Source organism: Sus scrofa, chromosome 4 (genome assembly GCF_054392235.1).
Source record: "Sus scrofa isolate SSC_HxYL_T2T_F1_AM1 chromosome 4, Sscrofa_HxYL_maternal_Yorkshire_Landrace_v2.0, whole genome shotgun sequence".
In the NCBI taxonomy this organism is placed as follows: Eukaryota; Metazoa; Chordata; class Mammalia; order Artiodactyla; family Suidae; genus Sus; species Sus scrofa.
In genome coordinates this window covers 133063858-133087552 of record NC_139386.1, presented here as the reverse complement: position 1 = coordinate 133087552, position 23695 = coordinate 133063858, and the positions used below count along the sequence as shown (strand labels likewise).

General features: G+C 46.9%; 1 long non-coding RNA gene across 9 annotated transcripts; it reads left to right on the top strand.

Moving 5' to 3' along the window:
- Window positions 1-6: 6 nt before the first annotated feature.
- Window positions 7-23687, top strand: LOC110260442 (uncharacterized). 9 transcript variants are annotated; one of them, XR_014844900.1, is made up of 6 exons: window positions 7-126; window positions 2137-2308; window positions 2669-2706; window positions 17363-17465; window positions 17724-17998; window positions 20276-23687. It is a non-coding gene; the product is annotated as an uncharacterized LOC110260442 (long non-coding RNA). The 9 variants fall into 9 exon arrangements; XR_014844897.1 differs by having other exon boundaries at window positions 17724-18998; window positions 20913-23687; XR_014844896.1 differs by lacking the exon at window positions 2669-2706.
- Window positions 23688-23695: the final 8 nt, after the last annotated feature.

Sequence of the window (23695 nt, the reverse complement as noted above, 5' to 3'; positions counted from 1 at the left end):
CCGGTTAGGAGCGTATGCAAATCCGCCGAGGGGCGGGCCTCCCACGCGGCGCCGGGTCGGAACCTGGACGCAGGCGTCTCCCATCCCCCACTCAATGATCTCGGGCGGTTCCCGCACCTGCACTAGGTAAGCGAGCCTGCCCTGTGCGGGGGGTTTTCTTGCACGTACCGGGGTCTCCCAGCCTCCCCCAGGTTTCCCTCTTTAATCCATGACCCCCGCTGGGACTGCTTCCACCACCTGGGCCTCCTGCATCCCATCAGTAACAGGTTCTTCACGGTGTGAGAGCTCCCATCCCTGTGCATGTTTACTACGTGGGGTTTGAGAGGCGACAAACTAAATTTCAAAAACCATCAGCACTGAAGATGCTATTAACTTACAGCGAACTTACTCTTCATCTCCTGCCCCCTTCACCCTCGTTGGAGTCTGACCTTCCCTCTGTCCCCGTGCGCGCCAGCTCGGTGCACCTGTGGCGGGGGTGGCGGGCCAGCCCCAAGGCTATATGGATTCTGTTCTTAGGTTCCGCAGAAGGTTAAGTCCTGTCTTTCAACTGCAGGCTACAGGCTGGCAAAGCCAAAGGAGCAATCCGAATAGCACCCTCTGTTAGGCGGCAACGAATTTTATAACGTTTAAATGATCCCTAACGACTTTGGGGGAGAAAAATCCAAGGTAGCACCCTCAGCACAGTGGAGTAGAATTTCCTGGGATGACAGAAATCGTCTGTGTGTCCTGTTCAATACAGTAGCCACTAACGATGGTGCTGGAACCTTGGCATTGTGGCTGGTGTGACTGAGAAACTGAATTGTTCGTTTCATTTTCTTTAAATTTTAAAGCCCACATTTGGCTGGTGGCCGCCATATTGGTCAGCATTAACAGGATCTACAGTGTGGATGAACCTGAAGACATGATGCTAAACAATAGGAGGCCATCACAAAAGGACAAACACCATAGGCGGCCCGCCCAAGAGGTACACAGAGACCTAAAGCAGCCCGGTGGTTGCCAGGGGCTAGAGAGAAGGGGGGATAGGGAGTTAGTCTTTAATGAGTAGAGAGTTTCATCTGGAAAAGGAGAAAACGTCAGAAATGGATGGTGGTTATGATTGCACCATAGTGTGAACGTAGTTGATGCTGCAGAAATATACATTTAAAAATGATTAAAATGATAAGTGCTATGTTATATGTACTTTACCACAACAGAATATTTTGGTTTTGGGGGGTTTTTTATTTTATTTTATTTTATTTTTACTTTATTTTTTTTATTACTCAAATGAATTTATCACATCTGTAGTTGTATAATGATCATAACAATCCGATTTCACAGGATTTCCATCCCACAGCCCAAGCACATCCCCCCACCCCCCAAACTGTCTCCTCTGGAGACCATAAGTTTTTCAGTGTCTGTGAGTCAGCATCTGTTCTGCAAAGAAGTTCCATCTGTCCTTTTTTCAGATTCCACATGTCAGTGAAAGCTTTTGATGTTGGTGTCTCATTGTGTGGCTGACTTCACTTAGCATGATAATTTCTGGGTCCATCCATGTTGCTAAAAATGCTGGTATTTCGTTCCTTTTAATGGCTGAGTAATATTCCATTGTGTATATGTACCCCATCTTCTGGATCCACTCCTCTGTTGATGGACATTTAGGTTGTTCCCATGTCTTGGCTGTTGCAAATAGTGCTGCAATGAACATCGGAGTACATGTGTCTTTGTGAGTCGTGGTTTTCTCTGGATAGATGCCCAGGAGTGGGATTTCTGGATCAAATGGTAGTTCTATGTTTAGTTTTCTGAGGCATCTCCATCCTGCTTTCCACAGTGGTTGCACTAATTTACAATCCCACCAACAGTGTATTAGTGTTCCTTTTTCTCCACACCCTCTCCAGCACTTATTGTTTGTAGAATTTTTGATGATGGCCAACAACAGAATATTTTGAATAATTCTATTTTAAAAAAGCATTTGGGAGGATGAGATCTTCCAGAGCAAATTGCACATTGCAACGTCGTTAACCCTCAGTCTGATCGACACTCATACAGGAAAAGCACACCTCAGATTCAGCGACGAGTAGACAATCCCAAACTCCTACTAACTCAGATATTCTGCTTAACTTGAGAATGTGACTGAGTGAGTTTTCCTTTTTGTCTCAGGACAGTCTTCATTGGTTGGATTGGCCTACGGAAATAGTGAATGGCTGCGCCAACCGGGGAGCAGAGAGATTCAGGTGTAACTTGAAGACGTCCGATGAAAGACTGCATGAAGTACCTAACCCTCAGTCTGATCACGTGGAAGAGGTGGGAGCTGTTAGATTATAGAGTGAAGGTGAGTCAGCCATGCTCGCAGCAGCAAATCTAACACCCAGAACACGCCCTTATGTGGTAGACACTTAGTAAATGTGTTGACTGAATAAATAAGCAGAAATAATGAATTAATGAATAGCAAACCATTTCAGGTGGAGCCTAAACTAGACCTCCATGTGTTTGGGCTGGTCAGGAAAACATACAGTGTATTATCTGTGAATTCTAGTCCTCTGTGGGACTGAGAAGTAATTTGGGGAGATAATTCTGCTAAGAGTCAAGCATATAAACTTGATTCAATAACAATATTTCAATTATTAGAAACTGGAAAAACGATTTTGAGAACCTTGATGTTTGTGTGACTCCGGATTGTCTTCCATTCCAGCCCAGAATCTCGCTGTGACCCTGCAGGGGAGAAGCCAGGTGGGAAAGCTAGACTCATCAAAGTACATCCATAACATGCTGGAGGCCCTCATTGGTGCTTCATCAAGAGCAAAAATGGGGGGGGGGGATGTAAAGTGTAGCAGGATGGGTGGTGGTGAGTTGGCACCAATGACTTTAGCAGAAATGGCAGGGGTAAATCTGTGCCAACAGCCTTGGAGAGAAAGCTTTGACAGTGACTTGAAATGGTAACTGACAGACTTCAGTGCCCTCAAAATGAGCACCAATGAAATGCCGTTTGTAACACACACAGTTTCATGGATTTTGACGTCTTCCATGGTTGAAGTTTAAAAGGAAGTTTGGGGTTTACAGATGCAACCTATTGCCTTTGGAATGGATAAGCAATGAGATCCTGCAGTATAGCCCTGCGAACTGTATCTAGTCACTGATGATGAAGCATGAAAATGTGAGAAAAAGAATGTATGTATGGGAGTTCCCGTCGTGGCGCAGTGGTTAACGAATCCGACTAGGAACCATGAGGTTGTAGGTTCGATCCCAGGCCTCCCTCAGTGGGTTAAGGGTCCGGCGTTGCCGTGAGCTGTGGTGTAGGTTGCAGACGCGGCTCGGATCCCGCGTTGCTATGGCTCTGGCGTAGGCTGGTGGCTGCAGCTCCGATTCAACCCCTAGCCTGGGAACCTCCATATGCCGAGGGAGCGGCCCAAGAAATGGCAAAAAGACAAAAAAAAAAAAAAAATGTATGTATGTACGTGTGACTGGGTTACCTTGCTGTACTGCAGAAAATTGGCAGAACACTGTAAACCAGCTGTGATGAAAAAAGTTAAATCGTTGGGGAAAAAAAAGGAAGTTCACAAATAAACACATCCCAAAGAGTATCAGAGTGTTGGGCGAGGGGAGAAATTGTCCCAGGAAATTCCAGAGCCCCAGCAACGCCAGATCCGAGCCACGTCTGCAACCTACACCACAGCTCACGGCACACTTGAACTCGGTGACTTGGAACGAAAGAAAAGATCCGACCTCCCAATCCCCTTGCAGCTCTGAAGGACCAAGGACTGTAAGACTCAGTTCTAGCCCAAGAATGTGAGCGGAAGTAACACAGGCCCCCCTCGGGGATACCTGGCAGGTCTGGAGTAATTTTGATTCCTTAGCTAGGGGTGAGGGACCTACTCCTGGCATCTAATAGGTAGAAGCAAGGATGCTGTTTACACCCTCCATTGCACACAACACCCACTTCCGCAAAGAATGATGGGGTCCACTGTGTCCATAGCATCAAAGCTGAGAACTGACATGAGGAGAAGAGACACATCCTGCCCTTCTTTGCCCTTTCTTTCGGAATGGGACATAGGAATGACCCACGTTAGACCATGGGCTCGGGAGTGACACCCTAGAGATGTCAGAGCCACACCCTGGCCTTATTAGCAATTTCACAGTGCGAGCCGCCACACCATCTCAGACCTTAAAGGAGAGTGAAATACACTGCTCTCTTGCTTAAGAGACTGTGGTTTTGAGTCTTTAGTTCACGCTCCTGAAACTAAATTCTAACCAACACAAAAGCTAAACTTAACTGAGAGACCATATCAGGTGGGAGGCCAAAAAAGAAAGAAGAGAAAACTCAAGGTTGCAAAAATCCTTTCTTTGCTATTTAGTTTCGGTTCCTTCATTCATCTTAGAAGCAAAATTTCCTTGGGCAGAATCCTCCCAGCCTGAGGCTCTGCCAACTCAGTTGGGTGGGAATAATGATTCCAGCTTCACAGGAGACCCTGACTGACCTACGCAAAAGCACACAACCCCAACTTCCTGGCCGTGGCGACCGACTCTGAGGAAGAAAAGCTTTCCCTCCTCCACTGGACTTTGTAGATAATGATGGGAAGCCTAGAAACGCCGCCAACATCTTGGTTCATTAAAGAAGCAACCCAAGGATGAAGCTGGCACACAGAGGAAGGAGGAGTTGCAAGGCGATGAGGAACCCGTTATTTGACCCCCCAGTTCAAACTGCGTCTGTGACAAGACCTGCCTCTGGCCCTTTCATATGTATGAGCACCTAACAAATGTTTTGCTTACACAGGTTTGAGTGAGGTATCCTGTCCCTTACAACTGAAAGATTTCCAAGAGATACAGAAAGTTTTATGGTAGAAAGAACTCTCATGAAAGAAGGTTCACTTTAAGGACTCTTTCATTTTGCTCAAGGGTTAGGATGCCATCTGCAAGGTTTCCTGCAGCAGGAAGACAGCTGCAACAGAAGTTTTGCCACTGCCTGGGCACGGGGACCAGGGGAAGTGGCTGTGAAGACACTTGAACCCCTAGCGTTTCTTGGTGTGGTGTGTATCTTTTTGACTTTCGTCTACTACCTTCATATATGAGATGCCCGCTTCTCTTCACCGTCCTTACCTTACTCAGGAATCCAGAACATCGCACGGCAGAGGCGTGTGTTTTCCTTTCCTGTGGTTATTCTTGTGCTTGGTTGTTACTCAAGGCTGGGGGTGTTTAGCCATCGTTCGGATGGTGTTTGATGGCTCAGTGTCCCTGGGATTCGTGAACTGTCAGCCTTTCGTAGACAAGTTTGTATTTGGGTTTCTTAAACTCCGCCTCATTTGCCTTTTTCCTTTGCTCAGGTCTACGTTCCCATCCTCCCTAAGCCCTCCACAGGAGCTATTTTGTGCTCAACTAGCTATCGACCTTGAGGAAGCTTTAGGAGAAACTTCATGTCCCCAAGACTAATTTCTCTAATAATAGAAGGTTAGGAAGGAGCCGTGGCAGGTGATGCATGTCAGACTAGAGATCTTGATCCTGCAGATCAGACAATGTGCTTTTGTGTCCATGAGAAGGGTTTTGGTTCCCTCCCTCTCCTGTATTGTTGGAGCTGGTCGGCAGCCTCTATGGTGGTGCTTGATCTTCAAGTATTACAGTGGTTGTATTGTTCTGGGATTTGCATACGTGGAGAACATAATTGCTCCAAGTCAAGCCTATACTCGGTATGATAGCTTCCATCGATAGCTCTGTAACCTAAGGAAAGGCATCTAAATGCTCGGTGGCCCAGTATCTTCTCTTTCTAATGAGACGCGATAGGAGTGGTGGTATTGAATACTCTGACCATTGCAGTGTTTCAATTCAAAGTGCCATGTCTTAAAAAGCAAAAGCTTTGGAGAGTCTGCTGTGGCAGCTCTGGTGGCTGCAGAGGTGTGGGTTGGATGCCTGGCCCCGGGCATTGGTTAAGGGACACAAGTGGCTACAGCTGCTGCATTGGTCGCAGCTGCAACTCAGATTTAACCCCTGGCCCGGGAACATCCATATGCCACAGATCGGCCATAAAAAAAAAATAAAAATAATCTTCAGAGAGCTGCCAGGAATGGCACGATTCAATCCAAGACTTGAGGCTAAAGAGTAGTTTTAAAGGGCTAAACCTCACTCCTGTTACCATCAGATACTGCACAGAACTAAGGACCACGTTGCTGATACGCGAACTGAAGCGAAGCTTTCTCACCTGGCAGAGCAGCTACTCTGAAACACTTATGAAACCCCCAGACTCTCGTCTGAGGCCTTTGCACAGTGTGTTCTCTCTGCCTGGAACATTCTATCACTTGCCCTGTTATTACCCACACTTCCCAGGAGACCTCAGATAGCTCCCCTATTTCCCCAGGAGAGCCGAAGGACCGGCTCTCACCCTACACATCCCTTTTTGTGGAAAACCTGCCCTAACCACCACGCTTCCTGATCTAACCATCCAGCAGTTTCCTTCCAAACTATGGTCTTTGTCAAACTGGATTTAAATTCCCTATGTACTGTTTGCCCCAAGACTGTTGAGTTCCATGAGGACAGGGATCATATCTGTTATATACAGGAGTTCCCATCGTGGCTCAGTGGTTAACAAATCCAACTAGGAACCATGAGGTTGTGGGTTCGATCCCTGGCCTCGCTCAGTGAGTTAAGGATCAGGTGTTGCCGTGAGCTGTGGTGTAGGTTGCAGACAGGGCTCGGATCCCGCATTGCTGTGGCTCTGGTGTAGGCCAGTGGCTACAGCTCCAATTAGACCCCTAGCCTGAGAACCTCCATATGCTGCGGGAGCGGCCCTAGAAATGGCAAAAAGCCATATCTGTTATAGACAGATATTAACTCCTCAATAAATACTTGTTGAAAAATAAGGAAGGGAAAGAGAGATGGAAGGATAGCTGAACAGCAGGAAGGATGAAGAGATTGGAACAGAAATTTTCCTCATGTTTGCCCTGTGCAAATCTGAAAAGATGACAGGCCCACCTACAACTGCAAAGCATTTTTAATTTTCAGAGTATTTTCACATCTATTGCTTTATACTACCTTCTTGTGTGAGAAAGAAAACAAAGGACAATCTATCTTTTAAAACATAAACGTGAAGCTAAGAACTAAGAACGTGCAGAGAATTTTAAATGACTTAAGAAAACATATCTGTATGGAAATCTTAGTTTCTGAATTTTAACTCTGTTTTTGGTTTGTTTACCCACATTCTTCTCAAAGCTCTGAAACAAGAACTTATGTACGAAGACAGTCCACTGAGAAGCCCAAATAGTGTGACTCTCCATACGCATAAGAAGTTATTCTACCGCCGTCTTAATATCCTCAATCATTTGCGTTAGTGAAAATGAAGATACACTCAACGATGTTATCCAAAAAATGAATGAGGTTAACTGAATATGACCAACCTGTAGACGTTGCTGATTGCTGGACTGCACACAATAGCCATGTGTTCTGCATATTGTTTTCTAAGGGGCTGTGAATTGCAGTTTTGATTAACTGTACTAATTCTCAGACTTAGACTCAAACTGGGAGCTATGTAGTTCTTAGACCCTTTCATGTCCTTTATAAGCCTTCTTTGGAGGTCTCGAAATGACTTGCAAAAACTGAAATTAGTTTTCTTTCTAATCCCCTAGAGATCAGTGATGTGAATTTCATCATGCCATGATGACTAAACATGCTGAAATGAGTCATGATATAATTAGGAATTTCTGTGTCCAAATCAAGCCCCATGAACTATACCTAACGCTGATTCAGTTTATAAAAATCAATCTGTTCTTCCTGATGCAGAAGACAAATTTTGGCAAGGAGATATAAAAATCTCATAACTTTAAGTATATTTATTAGTCTTTTTCTTTTTTTTTTTTTTGGAAAATGATGCCAAAGTATCTCAGTAAGTTGGCCCTGTATACACAGACATAGTGGCAGAGAACAAGGACCAGCATGAGAAGGGCAGGAGAGCCAGTATGGCTGAAACATGTGTAACAAAATGAAGAAACCCTACTCTCTTACTCTCTTAGCAGCTGGTGGGATAATTCCTCCCGGGGCCTAACACCATATTTTTAAGTAAATGGTGTAATAAACTACTCGGACTGAGACCTCTCGAAGTGCTTTTCACCAAGATCAATGACGACCTGCGCTCAAAAAAAATTAGAATCAGTGGGTCTTGATGATTGACCGGCTAAGGGGAAGTGGGTGACCGGCCTCCCTGGTTTGCCCAGGACTGAAGGGACTTTCTCAAGATGTGACTCCCGGTTTTAAAACGGGGGCGGCTCCAGGCAAGCCACTCCAGTTTTTTCGGGACTGTGGAAGTTCTGTGGATGGGGGGCCTTTCATGCTAAAACCAAGGAAGTCCTGAGGGAACTGGAATGAACTGGTTACCCTAATGAGGGGAGAAGTTTTGGGCAAGCAAGGACGGCAGCTGATTTCTGGCTTGGGAATAGAGGTACCAGTCACTGAGACAGAGCAGCCACGAAAAGGAACAAATTCAGGTGGGAAGAAATGCAGAGTTTTATTTTTGGACACGTTTCAGGAATCAATAGGACATCAAGGAGGAAATATCCAGTAGAAACTTAGTTCATTTTAAGAAACTGGTACTCAAACAGCGGGAACTATCCACAATATCTTTTAATAACCTGTAATGGAAGAGAATGTAAAAAACGAATATATAAATATAGGTATAAAACTAAATCAATGACCTACCCTAGAACTAACACAACATTGTAAATCAACTGTAATAATTAAGAAAAAAAAAAAAGAATCTGGTACTCAAGAGAGAAGGTTGGATTTAAAATATGGTTTGGGGAGTTACTGGCATAGAGATGACACTTAAAGCTTTGTGAATGAATAGGATTACCCAGGGAGAGTTTATACCAGAGAAGAAGAGGCACGGAGGGGAGGGCAGGGGAGAGAGGACGAGAGGTGGATAGAAGGGGGGCACCGAGGACCGAATCCTGGGCCCCTCGAGACATATTTACAGGACATGTAAAGGGTGACTGAGATGGAGCAGCTACAAGAGCAAGATAAAAACTAAGCGTGCACCGTCTCGAATTCCGGGCGACAGTGTTGGAGGGCCAGTGTCAAGAGCGGCAGCAAGATCAAGGAAGATAAAGGCTGAGAAGGAGCCTTTGCATTTAAGAACCGCAGGTCGTCATTGATCTTGGTGAAAAGCACTTCGAGAGACAAGGTCGAGAGGAGCTAGGGACGAACAGCCGATAAGACAACGGAGATAAAGAGTAAAGGAATCTATTTCAAAAAGTTTCCAAGGAAGGAAGAGAGATGCAAGTGGGATAGACGGAGGAAGACGTGGGGTTGAGGATGGTGCTTTGGTCATCGCTGTCTTAGCCCGGCCCGGGGGAAACAGCCCGAAGTGGGGCTTCAGACTCTCTTCTTCGTGTGTGCAGTGTGAGTCCGGGGAAGAGAGGGTAATGAAAGGGGGGAAGCACCACTTCAGAACCATCCGCGAAGAAACGCGGGGTTCCCCGCGGGTGTATCCGCAGGCCTTTCTGAAGGGCTGCAGGAAGAAGTCACACCTCAGAGCTGTCCGCAGGGGAAAAGGTTGGGAATTTGTTTTATCCTTTCCTACTCCTGAATCTTGCTGGTCAAGGTTCATCCAAGAGGGACTTACTCCTCCACACTCCTGGCTGTGTCATTGGGCATCCGCAGTCACCAGGAGGTTCGATTCCAGGCACGTGGCATCGGTCTTAGCGCAATGGGCCTGAAACATGAAGGGCACCCTGGAACGGAGGACTCAGTGGGGGGCCCACCAGGGCCCCGCAGGCCCAAGGCTGCAACTCAGCCTGCAGCCTGTTCAGAGACTTCAGCCACAGAGAATCAAGATGCCAGGCAAGGGAGTGGTAGCAGCTCAGGCCACAAGTGTCTTTGTAGAGAAAGTCACCAGGAGACTCTGAGAAGATGCCCAAGGTTTGTGTTTGAATGAATGGAAGAGACTGAACACCTTGAAAAGTCTTGTGGATGGACTCCAGGAGCAGAGGCTGGAGGTACAAGGCACAGGAGAGGCGGGAGCTCGTTGACTGAGAGGTTTGGGTGCTAAGAAAACTAGATGGAGCTAGAAGTGATCTCACAGGAAAGGCGAAGGAGACTGTAAATTCCCCACACACCCTATTAAATTCCCTCAGTCCTAGAATGTATTTATTTAGCGCTCACCTCCCGGATACTGTGTGAGCTGGGCACCAAGACAAAATCTACCCTCGAGTCCGCCAGCTGTAATCTAGTCTGCCTCTGCCTTTGGAAATCATGTGTAATTTAAAGCCCCATGCTCTCTGGGGTCAGAGACCAAGGTATAAGGGGGAATAAGCTCTTATAATCAAATGTTGCCAGAAAAATACAACCCAGATGATGTCATCCAGGAATTAGGAATGGCAATTCCCAAAAAAGACAAAAAAAAAAAAAAAAAAAGGAGTTCCCGTCGTGGCGCAGTGGTTAACGAATCCAACTAGGAACCATGAGGTTGCGGGTTCGATCCCTGCCCTTGCTCAGTGGGTTAACGATCCGGCGTTGCCGTGAGCTGTGGTGTAGGTTGCAGACGCGGCTCAGATCCTGCGTTGCTGTGGCTCTGGCGTAGGCCGGTGGCTCCAGCTCCGATTCAACCCCTAGCCTGGGAACCTCCATATGCCGAGGGAGCGGCCCAAGAAATAGCAACAACAACAACAAAAAAGACAAAAAAAAAAAAAAAAAAAAAAAGGAATGGCAATTCCTGGGAAGGCTCCCCTTGGGGGAAAATTGGACAGGTGGCAGTCTGGCACCATATAGGCTTTTTAGGGTTTCTGTAAGACCTGGGTGCTAATCTTACTTTCTCATCTATTGATTGTATCTACCAAAATTATTTAAGCTTTTTTTTTTTTTTTTTCTCGTCTCTTTAGGGCCACACCCGGGGCATTTGGAGGTTCCCAGGCCAAAGGTCAAATTGGAGCTGTAGCTGCCGGCCTCAACCACAGCTACAGCAATGCCAGATCCTTAACCCACTGAGCGAGGCCAGAGAGTGAACCTGCGTCCTCATGGATACTAGTCAGGTTTCTTTCTGCTGAGCCATGACAGGAACTCCTATTTAAGCTTTTTAGGTCTTAGTTTCCTCTTCTGCAAAATGGAGATGATAGTAACGGTTTTTAATACTCTGAGTTTGTGCATTAAATAATATATGATAGGGAAATATTTTGCACGGCATCCAGAACATGCTAAGTATTGTGATTGATGGACTCTAAAGCTATGCTGTGTTTTAGGGATGATCAACAAGGCACTGATCCCTAAACTGGAGCATCTTTCAGTTGTGTAAAAAGAGTCACACATGGAGACAGAGCCACTGATGGGGAAGCCTCTGCCCTCTCTTGACGCCCCTGCCACGGCTCCAAACACAGGAATTCTGGACCTGATGTAACACAAACAGCAAACTTTAAATACACAGCTAAATTGTGAACAAGAAAGAAAAATTATCTCAGTGTTAGAAATAAAGACAGCATTCAAAATGAGAGTCGTGAGCAGAAACTGAGGCCAAAAATTTACAAGGTAATTAGAAAAAACAAAAACAAAAACCAGAAGCCCGGGGTTTTTAATACCCACCTGAGGAACAGGGGAGTCTGGGCCTCAGACACCCGACCTCAGGGCCCTGAACTTGAGCTACCTGCGTGAGCCTAGGGGTCAGGAAGGCTGCTCATCAGGTGGCATGGACCTAAAATAGGCTCATCTGTGCTAGAGGCTTCTCTTTGTGTGGTGCAGTAGATAGTAACTTCTAAAAAAACACTGAATCCCAGGTCTAAGCTACACAGGGGCATGTGATCTGAACTCAAACTACCTATATGGTGAGGTATCCTGAGCTAGGAAGTTGACATAAAATACCTGGTCCAGAAATTCTCTTGCGGTGCAGTGGGTTAAGATCTGTCACTGCCACTGCAGTGGATTGAGGGCGCGGCTGCAACATCAGTTTGATCCCTGGCCCAGGAACTTCCATAAGCCATGGGTAAGGTCAAACATCAAGAAACAAAACAAAGCAAAACCTAGTACAGAACAGATAAAACTCTTAAAGCAAAGGCAAATTTGAAACTGTTCATAGGAATCTTTCCAGGACCAGGACTCCCATGAAAAACAACCCACAGGAAGTTTAAAAAAATATGGGAGTTCCCGTCGCAGCACAGCCGAAACGAACCTGACTAGGACCCATGAGGATGTGGGTTCGATCCCTGGCCTTTCTCAGTGGGTTAAGGATCCAACATTGCTGTGAGCTATAGTGTAGGTCACAGATGCGGCTCGGATCTGGCGTTGCTGTGGCTGTAGTGTAGGCCGGTAGCTGTAGCTTCAATTCGACCCCTAGCCAGGGAATCTCCATATGCGAGGGTGCGGCCCTGAAAAGACAAAAAAAGATGAAAAATAAAATAAAATAAAATAAAAATATATACATATATCTGTATATATGTGTGTATATATATATAATTTTTATCTTCAAGAGAAAAAGAAAAATCTGAAATATCGAAATAAATTGTTCAAAATTATGCAAAAAGAATATAATAAGGCAACAAAACAACTGCACTTCTATAAAACAGACTTTTTAAAATAATGAAATACAAATTCTGGAAATGAAAAATACAAGCCCTAAAATTAAAAACTTAATGGATGGGTTGAAATGTAAAGTAAAAATAGAAAAATAAAAACTAAACATAGAACTACCATTTGATCCAGCAATCCCACTCCTGGGCATCTATCCAGAGAAAACCACGACTCACAAAGACACAATGTACTCCGATGTTCATTGCAGCACTGTTTGCAATAGCCAAGACATGGAAACAACCTAAATGTCCATCGACAGAGGAGTGGATCCAGAAGATGTGGTACATATACACAATGGAATATTACTCGGCCATTAAAAAGAACGAAATACCAGCATTCTTAGCAACATGGATGGACCTAGGAACTATCATGCTAAGTGAAGTCAGCCATACAGTGAGACACCAACATCAAAAGCTTTCACTGACATGTGGAATCTGAAAAAAGGACAGATGGAACTTCTTTGCAGAACAGATGCTGACTCACAGACACTGAAAAACTTATGGTCTCCGGAGGAGACAGTTTGGGGGGTGGGGGGATGTGCTTGGGCTGTGGGATGGAAATCCTGTGAAATCAGATTGTTATGATCATTATACAACTACAGATGTGATAAATTCATTTGAGTAATAAATAAAATAAAACACTCAAGCCTGTTTTTAAAAAATGTAAACACAGCTAAAGAACTAATGAATTAAAAGCTAGAACCTAGAAAATCACTCAAAATGCAGCTTAGAAAAGGAGAAGGAAATACATGAAAGCAGAATTAGGACATCGTGGATGGAATGAGAAATTCGGAGAGAGGGTTCATAGGAATTTCAAAGGCGTGGGAATCAGAAAGATGTCGTGTTTGGAGATGAAGCGGCAGGACATGTTCTAGAGTTGAAGAGCAGGCGATCCCTGTATTGGGCACGAACGGAGCAGGTGCCACTTCAGTGTGCATCTCGATTGGGTCTGTCTGTCTGCGCTGTCGCCCTGAGATGGCCTTCGTGCAGGCCCAGCCCTGTCATTCTGTACCTCATGCCCACGCTGCACCTGGCTCTTGTTGCCTTGGGGCTTCTTATTGATACAAGGCCCCCGATGCTCCAGCACCCAGACATGCCTGAGGAGAAGGAAATTAACACTGCCTGCGGTACTCAGCCAATAAAGGAATGAAATAATGGCATTTTTAGCAACATGGATAGACCTAAAAATTGTCACGTTAAGTGAAGTCAGTCAGGCAGTGAGGCACCAACATCAAATGCCATCACTTACACGTGGAATCTAAAAAAAGGACACAATGAACCTCTATAACTAGAAGAACAGATCCTGACTCACAGACTTTGAAAAACGTATGGTTTCCAAATGAGACAGGCTGGGGGGTGGGGGGATGCACGGAGGGTTTGGGATGGAAATGCTATAAAAATGGGTTGTGATGATCATTGCACAGCTAAAAATGTAATAAAATTCATTGAGTAATAAAAAATTTAAAAAACCACTGCATGCGGGTCATCTCTGACATCGGTTGTACACTTATCAAGAATCAGTTTGTGGTGTGCTTTCATTATTCTAATTGCTTTACTGAATTAAAAATTTTGTAAACGATGACGTACATGTGAGAAAAAAAGAGAGAAATGGTTTTTTTATGAAATTTAAGTGGAATGCTTTGGTAAAGTCCAGATAAAAGCAGTTGCTAATAAAATGTAAGTAAGCGTAGGTGAGACAAGCATAAAAGAGTGGGAAAAAAATTAAAGTCGGGGCGGGGGGCTGCTACACTAAGAGTGTTTGGCAAATATCTTTGAACATTTTTTTGGCTTTTGAGAAATCAAATGTGCAAAATCATAGACAACGCATTGCAGTTACGGTTGAAGGAAGAAAAATCTTGGGACATCAAGGAATGGACCCCCATTTTCAAAATACAGCCTTCACCTAACATCCAAACATGGGTGTATGGATGTACGTCTTTGGGGTTTAATATAAAACAACAATAATTGTGTATCATTTTGAACGATTCCCCAATTTACCCGACTTCTTTAGGGGGTTACTCTTCTCCATAGCCTGGCTCTCCACACCACTCCCCTGCTTCTCCTCCAAGGGCTGGGTGTTTCCCACGTCCAATCAGTAAACTAAATCCTGCAGTCTTAGCAAATCCTGCATCATTTTACCCAATTTAATTTTCCAGTTTTATTTTCCAATCATATATCTTATGTTTAGCTCAACACGTAATTCTCTGAACACATGCTCTAATTTTAAGCTCACAGTGGCCTCTATAACTAGAAGAAAGGAAGGGGGGGTGGACAGGAAGGAAAGAGGGAAGGAGGAAGCGGGGGGGGGGGGGGGGGGAGGGAGGAGGAAGCGGGGGGAGAGGGAGGGAAGAAGGACGAGCTGGGTCCACGCCGCCGATGCCCTCCTACAGCATCTGTCTTCCCGCTCAGCTCCAGCTACCCCACCTGTTACATGAACCCACATCTACGGCGCCACAGAACGTGCTCAGAGCTCTTAAGTGTAGCAAGTACAGGGAACACATCCGCCCATCAGAATGTAAATGAGATCAATCTTGTGGGAGAAAGCAGAATTCAGTAGCTCCGTTGTGGCTCAGCAGGTTACAAACCTGACATGGTATCCATTTCATTAGAAACCGACCAGAATCATTATTTTTTAAAAGGAGAAAAAAAGAAAAAAGAATTCAAAAATTCTCCAAGTAAAATGTAGTTAGCTAACCTTAAAAAGGACAGATGTGGGAGTTCCCATCGTGGCGCAGTGGTTAAGGAATCCCACTAGGAACCATGAGGTTGCAGGTTCAGTCCCTGCCCCTTGCTCAGTGGGTTAACGATCTGGCGTTGCCGTGAGCTGTGGTGTAGGTTGCAGACATGGCTCGGATCCTGCGTTGCTGTGGCTCTGGCCTAGGCCGGAGACCACAGCTCCGATTCGACCCCTAGCCTGGGAGCCTCCATGTGCGGCGGGAGCGGCCCAAAAAATAGCAACAACAACAACAACAACAAAAAGACAAAAGACAAAAAAAAAAAAGACAGATGTAAATTTTAAATGATGTAAAGTGCTAATGTTCATTCATTAATTTTTTAATTTGGTTTGGGGAGGGGGCCTATTTTAGGCTACACCCAGTGCATGAGAAAGTTCCCAGGCCATGGATCCAACTCTCGCCACAGCAGTGACAACACCAGATCCTTTAACCACTAGGCCACCAGGGAACTCCCATCTGACTGATTCTGATTGCTTAAGTTCACGATCAAAAGAAATTTGTAGGAGTTCCCGTCGTGGCTCAGTGGTTAACGAACCCGACTAGCACCCATGAGGACTCGGGTTTGATCCCTGGCCTCGCTCAGTGGGTTAAGGATCCAGCATGGCAGTGAGCTATGGTGTAGGTTGCAGATGTGGCTCAGATCTGGCATTGCTGTAGCTGTGGGGCAGGCCGGCGGCTACAGCTCTGATGAGACCCCCTAGCCTGGGAACCTCCATATGCCGCGGGTGTGGCCCTAAAAAGCAAAAAAAAAAAAAAGAAAGAAAGAGGCACATATATTGAAGCTTTTTGGTCTATTCACGTCTTCCTCATCCCTGACCCAAGAGAGAATTGATGATTTGATTATTTTCCTGGTTTTTTTGCGTTGCACTTCTACTTAACATTGTATTTATTCATGGATTCCACGAAGTTTTTCTTAAAGTGACAGAATTATAAAAGTGCTGAGTTAGAAAAGACCCTGGGCAATCACCTCCCATTTTTCTGCTTTGGACAGCATCACAGCAGAGCTGTCCCAGGCAGACCAAAAGCTGTGTTGTTTTCAAACCTCCAGAGAAGATTCGGCAATCTCCGAGCATCAACAGCTCTCACTGTCCGGAAATTCCTCTGCATATAATCTACGTCTCTCATGCTGCTGTTCAAATCAGCTTCCACTCGCAGTGCTGAATCAATGCTGAGAACAGCTGGTCTTCGGCCTCGATGTAGACATTCTTCCTCTGCTGGCGCTGTAATGTAATGAGATTGAATTCTCTGTATCGCTTTGATTTAGTCCTTAGCTTATATCCTTCTCCAAGCTGATTAACCCCAGTTCCCCCACCTACCCGGAGTGTTCATTCATACTCTCATCTGTACTCCCACGGCAGTTTATAAGCTTCTCGACCAGAATGCTACTCCAATTTAGTGTAATTACACGTTTGCCTGACTCTGTCCCCACACCTCGTCCTGTCTTATTTGTGTGCCTGTCGCTGTGATTGACGTATAACGGCTCCTCGACAAATGACTCTGGAATGAATCAATGGATGAGTGTAACGGCACCTGTTAAGCCCTTTCCTTCCCGCCATCGAGCCATGGCGCTGGCCATCTTCTCTCAGTTAAGTTTCTTTTGCTAACACGTAATAGAAACCAGCTCTGGCACGTGAGCCAAGGCAGGGGTCCGAGGGCAAGACCACTGGAGTATCTCACAAACCCTAAGGATGAAACCGGAAAGCAGAGGAACTAGGGCAGTTCCATGTGTTTCTCTTCTTTCTTTCTTTTTTTCCTTTTTAGAGCCACACCTGCTGCATATGTAATTCCCAGGCCAGGGGTCGAATCAGAGCTGTAGCCACCAGCCTATACCACAGCCACGGCAATGCCAGATCCGGGCCACGTCTTTGACCTACACCACAGCTCACGGCAACACCGGATCGTTAACCCACTGAGCAAGGCCAGGGATCGAACCGGCAACCTCATGGTTCCTAGTTGGATTCGTTAACCACTGCGCCACGACGGGAACTCCCCTTAACTGACTGAGCGAGGCCAGGGATCCAACCCATATCCTCATGGATACTAGTCAGGTTCTTAACCCGCTGAGCCACAGTGGGAACTCCTCCCTGTGTCTCTCCCGAAGGAAGTTGTGGGCCTCTCTTTCAGAGCATCGCAGCGGGCCTCGGCCACAGCAACCTGCAGTAACACCGATGGATGCCTTTCTGGCCACATTCTAGTTCACGGTGGGACAAGCCGATCGGATCACCAGGTGAGATGACAGACGAATAAGCCATGGTCCAGGGGCCTCCCTCTAACACGGAGATGGCTGTCAGGGCGGGGCAAAGGGAGGACCTACCTCGGCATCTTGACAGCTCCTCGAGCCGGGAACCCTGCACCGTGGAGCCGCCACAGGGGTGCCCCCTCGGGCTGGTTCTCCCTGATGAATTCTCGTGAGGATGTCACAGAGCTAAATAAAGCCATTCAACCTTACTTTCTTTTTTTTTTTTTTTTTAACCATTTTCTTTAGACCTTCTGGTACCAAGATTTAAGAAGATGAGAACCTGCCTCACGGAGTTGAAGTGTAAATTTCCTTTGAACCAGAGATCAGTGCTGGCGCTAACGACAAATATTATCACAAGATGTACGGCACACGGAAAAATCTCTCCAAAATTCAGCGCACTTTATATGTCCTTGAATTAGTGGCAGACTCAGATATGAAATTACTGAATAGGAGGGAAAAAAATAGGTAGTGGCTGAGGCCCCAAACACCCTCCAGTTGGCTCAGTGAACGTGCAGTATCCTGCCTGGAACTTCCTCAAGAGCGCACCTGCCAAAAAGACCCTGGAAAAGGACGAAAGCCACGGCGGCTCAGCTGTGTAACAACAGCCCTTGGCAGTGATGCAGTAGTTTTCACCTGAAGTTCGACTCTTTCTTTCTTTCCTTTTTTTTTTTTTTTTTTTTTTTGTCTTTTTGCCTTTTATTGAGCCGCTCCCACGGCATATGGAGGTTCCCAGGCTAGGGGTCCAATCGGAGCTGTAGCCACTGTCCTACGCCAGAGCCACAGCAACAAGGGATCCGAGCCACGTCTGCAACCTACACCACAGCTCATGGCAACACCGGATCCTTAACCCACTGAGCAAGGGCAGGGATCGAACCCGCAACCTCATGGTTCCTAGTCGGATTCCCGTCATTCCCACGATGGGAACTCCCAGAAGTTCGACTCTTTCATACCTCTTAACTCCTTGCGTGATTGAATTAAACATCTATGATAGATGAAAATTAGCCACAAATTCTTTCTAGCTACTCCCGTGAAGAGGCGTCAAAATCTTTCCACCTCTTAACGAGGGGCTGGCCTTGAGCTTTGGTTTAGAGGAGGAAGGGACATTGTGTGAATTCCAAACCTGGGCCTCAAGAGACCTTGTGAACACACCGGATAAGAGGATGAGACGCCACGTGGAGGAGTTCCCCCATGGCCCAGCAGGTTAAGGATCAGTGCAAGAAAAACGATTTCCCTTTTACACGTAGCACACAGGGTCTCAGAGTAGTCACCGAGAGCTGTCTCATCTGATTCGCCTGCTCTTCCGACCTCTGTGACCTTCTGTGTCGCTCTCCTCCTGTGAGGCTCCCCTGGGCGAATCTCTGGCTTGAAAGCGTTTACCAAACAGTTATGGAAAAATGCAGTGCACACAAAAGAACAAATAACCCACCATCTCAGCATCCTCATCATCCTTTCGTGCTTACCTTGGGCCAGGCATTGTTTTACAGGCAATGCTCCATTTAATCCTCGCAGCCGCCTTGGCAGGTAGGCGCTATTTTTATCTTCAGTGTAGCACAGAAGTAACTAAGGCACAGAGCAGACTGGTAGCTTGGCTGAGGTCACCGGGGAGCACGTGGTGGCACGTGGATTTGAAGTCAGATGCCTGGCTCCAGAGTCTGTAGGGCAGCCCACTCTCCTCTCCCGTCTTTGTCCAAAGCAGCGCGTGGAGTTGCAGGACCGTGATGCAAGGAGCATGGCAGGGTCGGGGAAACGCATGTTGCGGAAAAGAGAGAAAGGAAGGAAGAGAAGGAGAAAGGCAGGCATTTGTCTCCCAAGAGAAACCAGCGTAGAACAGAAATTAGGGTGGGATTGACGTCCCTGGAAGAAGGGAAGGCAGTATCACCAGCAGCAAAGAGCAAGGGCCACGGCGCTCGGCGTGTTCAGGAGCGGCCGGGGAAGCGCTCTGACCGAGCAGAGGGTTTGGGTGAGGACAGGGTTAAGACTGGAGCGTTTCGGGCGGGTAAGTTGGGGCCGGTCCACAGTGAAAAGCTGTTTGGACTCAGTAAGAAGCAATAGGAAACCGCAAGGGCTTTTTAGGAAGGGGCTAAAGGCCTCACAAATGTGTTTTCCTGTGATGAACGGAGATGGCAGACGCGAAGACACAAGCCCTGTGGCGTCAGGCGACCTTGGCCAGAGTCCCCGGGATGGGAGGCAAGGAGCGCTTCATCCGGAGTGATGCGGGCGGGGAGCCAGCGCTCCCGGGATTCGCAGGGCCTGGTGGCCGACAGGAGAGGGACACCAGCTCCCAAAGGCGACCCTTCCAAGCCTGTGTGCTTGAGAAGATAAAGGTGCCGCTCGCAGGGAGAGGACGTGCAGAAGGGAGCTGACGCGGAGAAGCGACATCCGAGCGAAACCCCAGGAGTCAATCAAGAGATACCTGTTGAACCCCTGCTTTGGGTTAAGGCCATGTGCTCGAGCCGGGGCTACCGCCGTGACAAGACAGACAAGGGCCCTGCCTGGCCAGTTAGAGGACTGGGCAGATTTGAAGAAAGGTCAGGGACAGAGGGGAAGTCTCGGAAGCCAGTCTCCTCAAGGTGGTGACTCCAACCAGGGGGCTGGTCTCTCTTCCTCTCTCTCCCCTTCTCCCCTTCTCTCTTTCTCTCCCCCCTCTGTCTCCCCCCTCTCTAGCCACCTAGGAGATTCAGTTATTAATCTTATTTAGTCTCTCACCTCATAGATGAATCACTATGAACAGTTGTGTCCACTCCCATAGGGAATTAAAAATTTTAAATGCTTACTTAGAAAACTCCAAAGACCTCCAGCCTGGGAACTTCCATATGCTGTGGGCATGGCCCTAAAAAGACAAGAAGAAGGAGGAGGGGGAGGAGGAGGAAGCTTGATTTAGAAATACCTCTTAACTAGTTTGATCGTTTTCACGCAGCTCAGAGCACGTGAAGGCCTGAGTCAGACTCATGGTCTTAACCTCCGAAGGGCTGACCTTTCTGTTAGCATTTCTCTCCTGCTCATCCAAGCCCTAAATTTTCTTACATTTTCAGGATAATATGTGGATTCAAAATGTAGATATAGACATAGATACCAGTGTTAATGCTGGTTCCTTGCCTGATTGAGAAAGAAAGAATTATTTGAAAATTGACTTGGTTAGCAAATACATCAAGCCTGTTTAGATTAGGTATTGATGATTTCTTTCTATGTGGAGCAGTCTTCTGTTCATTTTTTAAGTGCACAGTCGGACAATGAGTCTACTAAAGATTTTTTCCTACTAACCAGATCAAAATTTGAATAAAATCTTGAGTGTGAAAAACTAGTATCTCTTCCCGAAGCCATATAACGATTCACCACTAGATGGAGCAACTAAATTTTATTTTTCACACCCGGCAACCCGTCAAGTTCTGATTTTAGGTCACTTATTAACTGTTCTCTTTTCTTTTTCTTTATCAGACATTTATTATAATCTTCAGTAGAGAAAAATGTGATTAAACAGCATCACTATTAGTGTAGCTGGTACACGCAAACTCAAAGCTTTGTGAGGAAAGATTGACCAAAGAGAAAAGTTCAGAATTTCAAGGAACATAAACAAGAAATTCAACTTATACAAATCATAGTACGCCTAATAACCACATTAACTGCTCCCCTGTCTGTCATCTGCTACTGAACAATGTCACCCTTCCAGTCAAACAAGTGGAAAAAGCTACCTGTGACCCAGGAGAGCAAGTGTCACAGAGTTAGCATATCGATGGTGTGGTGTGTCGGTGGTGCTGCGAGGGTGATAAAAACACAAGTCCGGGCCAGAGGAGCCAGGACGACGTTTGAGAGTGTGGCATAGGAAACACCACAGTTGAGAGCCAAGGATTTCTGTGCATCTGGGCGTCGTTTTTCTAGATCCCGTGCATTTTCATCTTCCCACCGAAAACCAGAGTGAGCACCCCTTCCTCTAACAAATACCTGCTGAGAGACGGCTCTGTGCCGGCGTCATACTCTCCGCTCACTTTCATCCCAGAGACAGAGCCTTGTCTCATAATTAGGCTGAAGCGGACCCTGCAGTGGAAACTTCAGCATCCCGCACGTCTGCTCCGGAAAAACGAGAGGGAAGGATGGCTGAGATGGATGGGATGGAAGCACCGAAGCTCGTAGCAACCGGGGTGATGGACAAAGAGGCTGGAAACTGAACAGGGACAGAGACCTTGTCATCATCCTCTGCTAAGGGCATCACCACTGGACGATGCGCGTCCAGCAGCAGGACCACACGCAACACTCAAGTTTGTTCTGAGCATCGCTGTTTAACACAGCTCCTGACACGTCATGGGCTCCTTTTTCAGGCCGAGCCGTTTTCATGTAAGTTTTTTGTTGTCATCATAAAGACCCAAGTTAGAGAAGACTTTCGCACGCACGCACACGCTTGCGTGTGTGTGTGTGTGTGTGTGTGTGTGTGTGTGTAAAACATCAAAGTTCTCTCTAGACCCATAACAAGAGTCAAGAGTCTGTGGATCAGCCAAAGCAGGTCAGATTAGCAGCCCCTCTTAACAGCATGATGCCTCGTTAAAGCTTTTTCCTGCCTGAATGGGACAGCTGCAGGAAGGCTGGCTTTTCCCGGTGGCTAGTCAGTTAGGCATTCACTCAGAGACATTTAATTTTATCTCATTTAGAGTCTGAATAAGCCTGATTATCTGGTTTCCCAGGCCTTCGCAGATCTGAAATGACAAATGAGAAGGAGAATGACGGTGGCAGACAGGCATTTATTGAGCACCATTATTTTCTAGGCGTTGTTCTAAGCAGCTTTGTTTCACTTGGTCCTCACGACAAACTCCTGAGGTCAGTGCTGTATTATCTGCCGCTTCACACACGGAGAAACTAAGGAGCAGGAAGGCTAAGGTGCTTGTCCAGGGTTCCCTGCTCTTAGGTGACAGATCAGAGATTTCCACCCAACGCTCTGGCTGCAGGCTCCGTCTCACGCCCACCACCACCGCTGGAAAGAGAGCTACGAGCTGGGAGGCCCTGGACAGCAGCCTGACGGCAAGCCAAGCGGGAAGGGCAGCTGGACCTATTTAAAAGCCAAACCTGGGGTCCCTTACAACACCAGCCAACTGCTCCTTAATGACATGTTTTGCAGGTTTTTTCAGGGCTCTCCAACTTTTAAGTATTTCTTTCCATAATCCCCATACAGACCCTCAAAAAGTCCCAGTTTTCCCTCTTCTTCGACTCAGAAAATAGTCCCTACACCCCGAACTTACAAGCAACAAGTGCATCAGCGCCGCTCATGTAGCTTAGAGATGGTGAGAGTCCGTGTCTGAATGGGCCCGTGTCCTGGAAGAAATGTCACCCGTCCCAGTTCCCTGAGAGTCATTTGTGCTCCCAGTACTAGGGACCACGATTGGGGGCTACTAGCGGCCAGGATTTCCACGAACGGAGCCGGGACTGGAAGGGGAGGGCAGACAGCCTCCGATCAGGGGAAGGTGAAGAGGAGCCACCGGAAACCGTATGGAGTCGGCAGGTCGGCGCCCCTCCCCACCTGGAGAGCGAGTGACCGTGCACCGTGAGCCCCTGGTCCTCACTCGGTCCCGCGACCCAGCCCAGACCAGGCATCACAAAGAAGACAACGTGAACGCTGCGACGACACAGAGCCCACCCCCACCTGGCGGACAGGTGGGCACCAGCAGCACTGGGTACCGTCGCCTGACTCCCCTGGATCGACCTTCTGAGCCAGCGTTTCCGGGTTCGTCTTCCTCTTTTCCCAGAAAGGAAGAACTGGAAAGCCCTCGGGGAGCTCTGCCGACGTCCTGCATCAGAGAAACAGGAAGACACACACTGTGTCAGAGAAAAGTTCAGTACAGATGTCCTGACAGAGTAGGGGGAGCACGGGGTGGGTCCAGGGTTTTATGATCCCTGATGCTAATAAAATGGGGGAGTATCTTTTAAGAAAAGCAACAAAAAAATACGACTTTAAAAGCTTAAGGTCAGAGTTCCCGTTGTGGCTCAGTGGTAAGGAAGCCAGCTAGTATCCATGAGGGCACAGGTTCGACCGTGGCCTCGCTCAGTGGGTTAAGGATCTGGCATTGCCACGAGCTGTGGTGTAGGTCAGAGACGCGCTTGGAGCTGGCCTTGCTGTGGTGTGGTGTAGACCAGTGGCTCCATTCTGATTCCATCCCTAACCAGGGAACTTCCATATGCCTTGGGTGTGGCCCTAAAAAAGAAATAAAAATCACTGCTTTACCACAATTTAAATG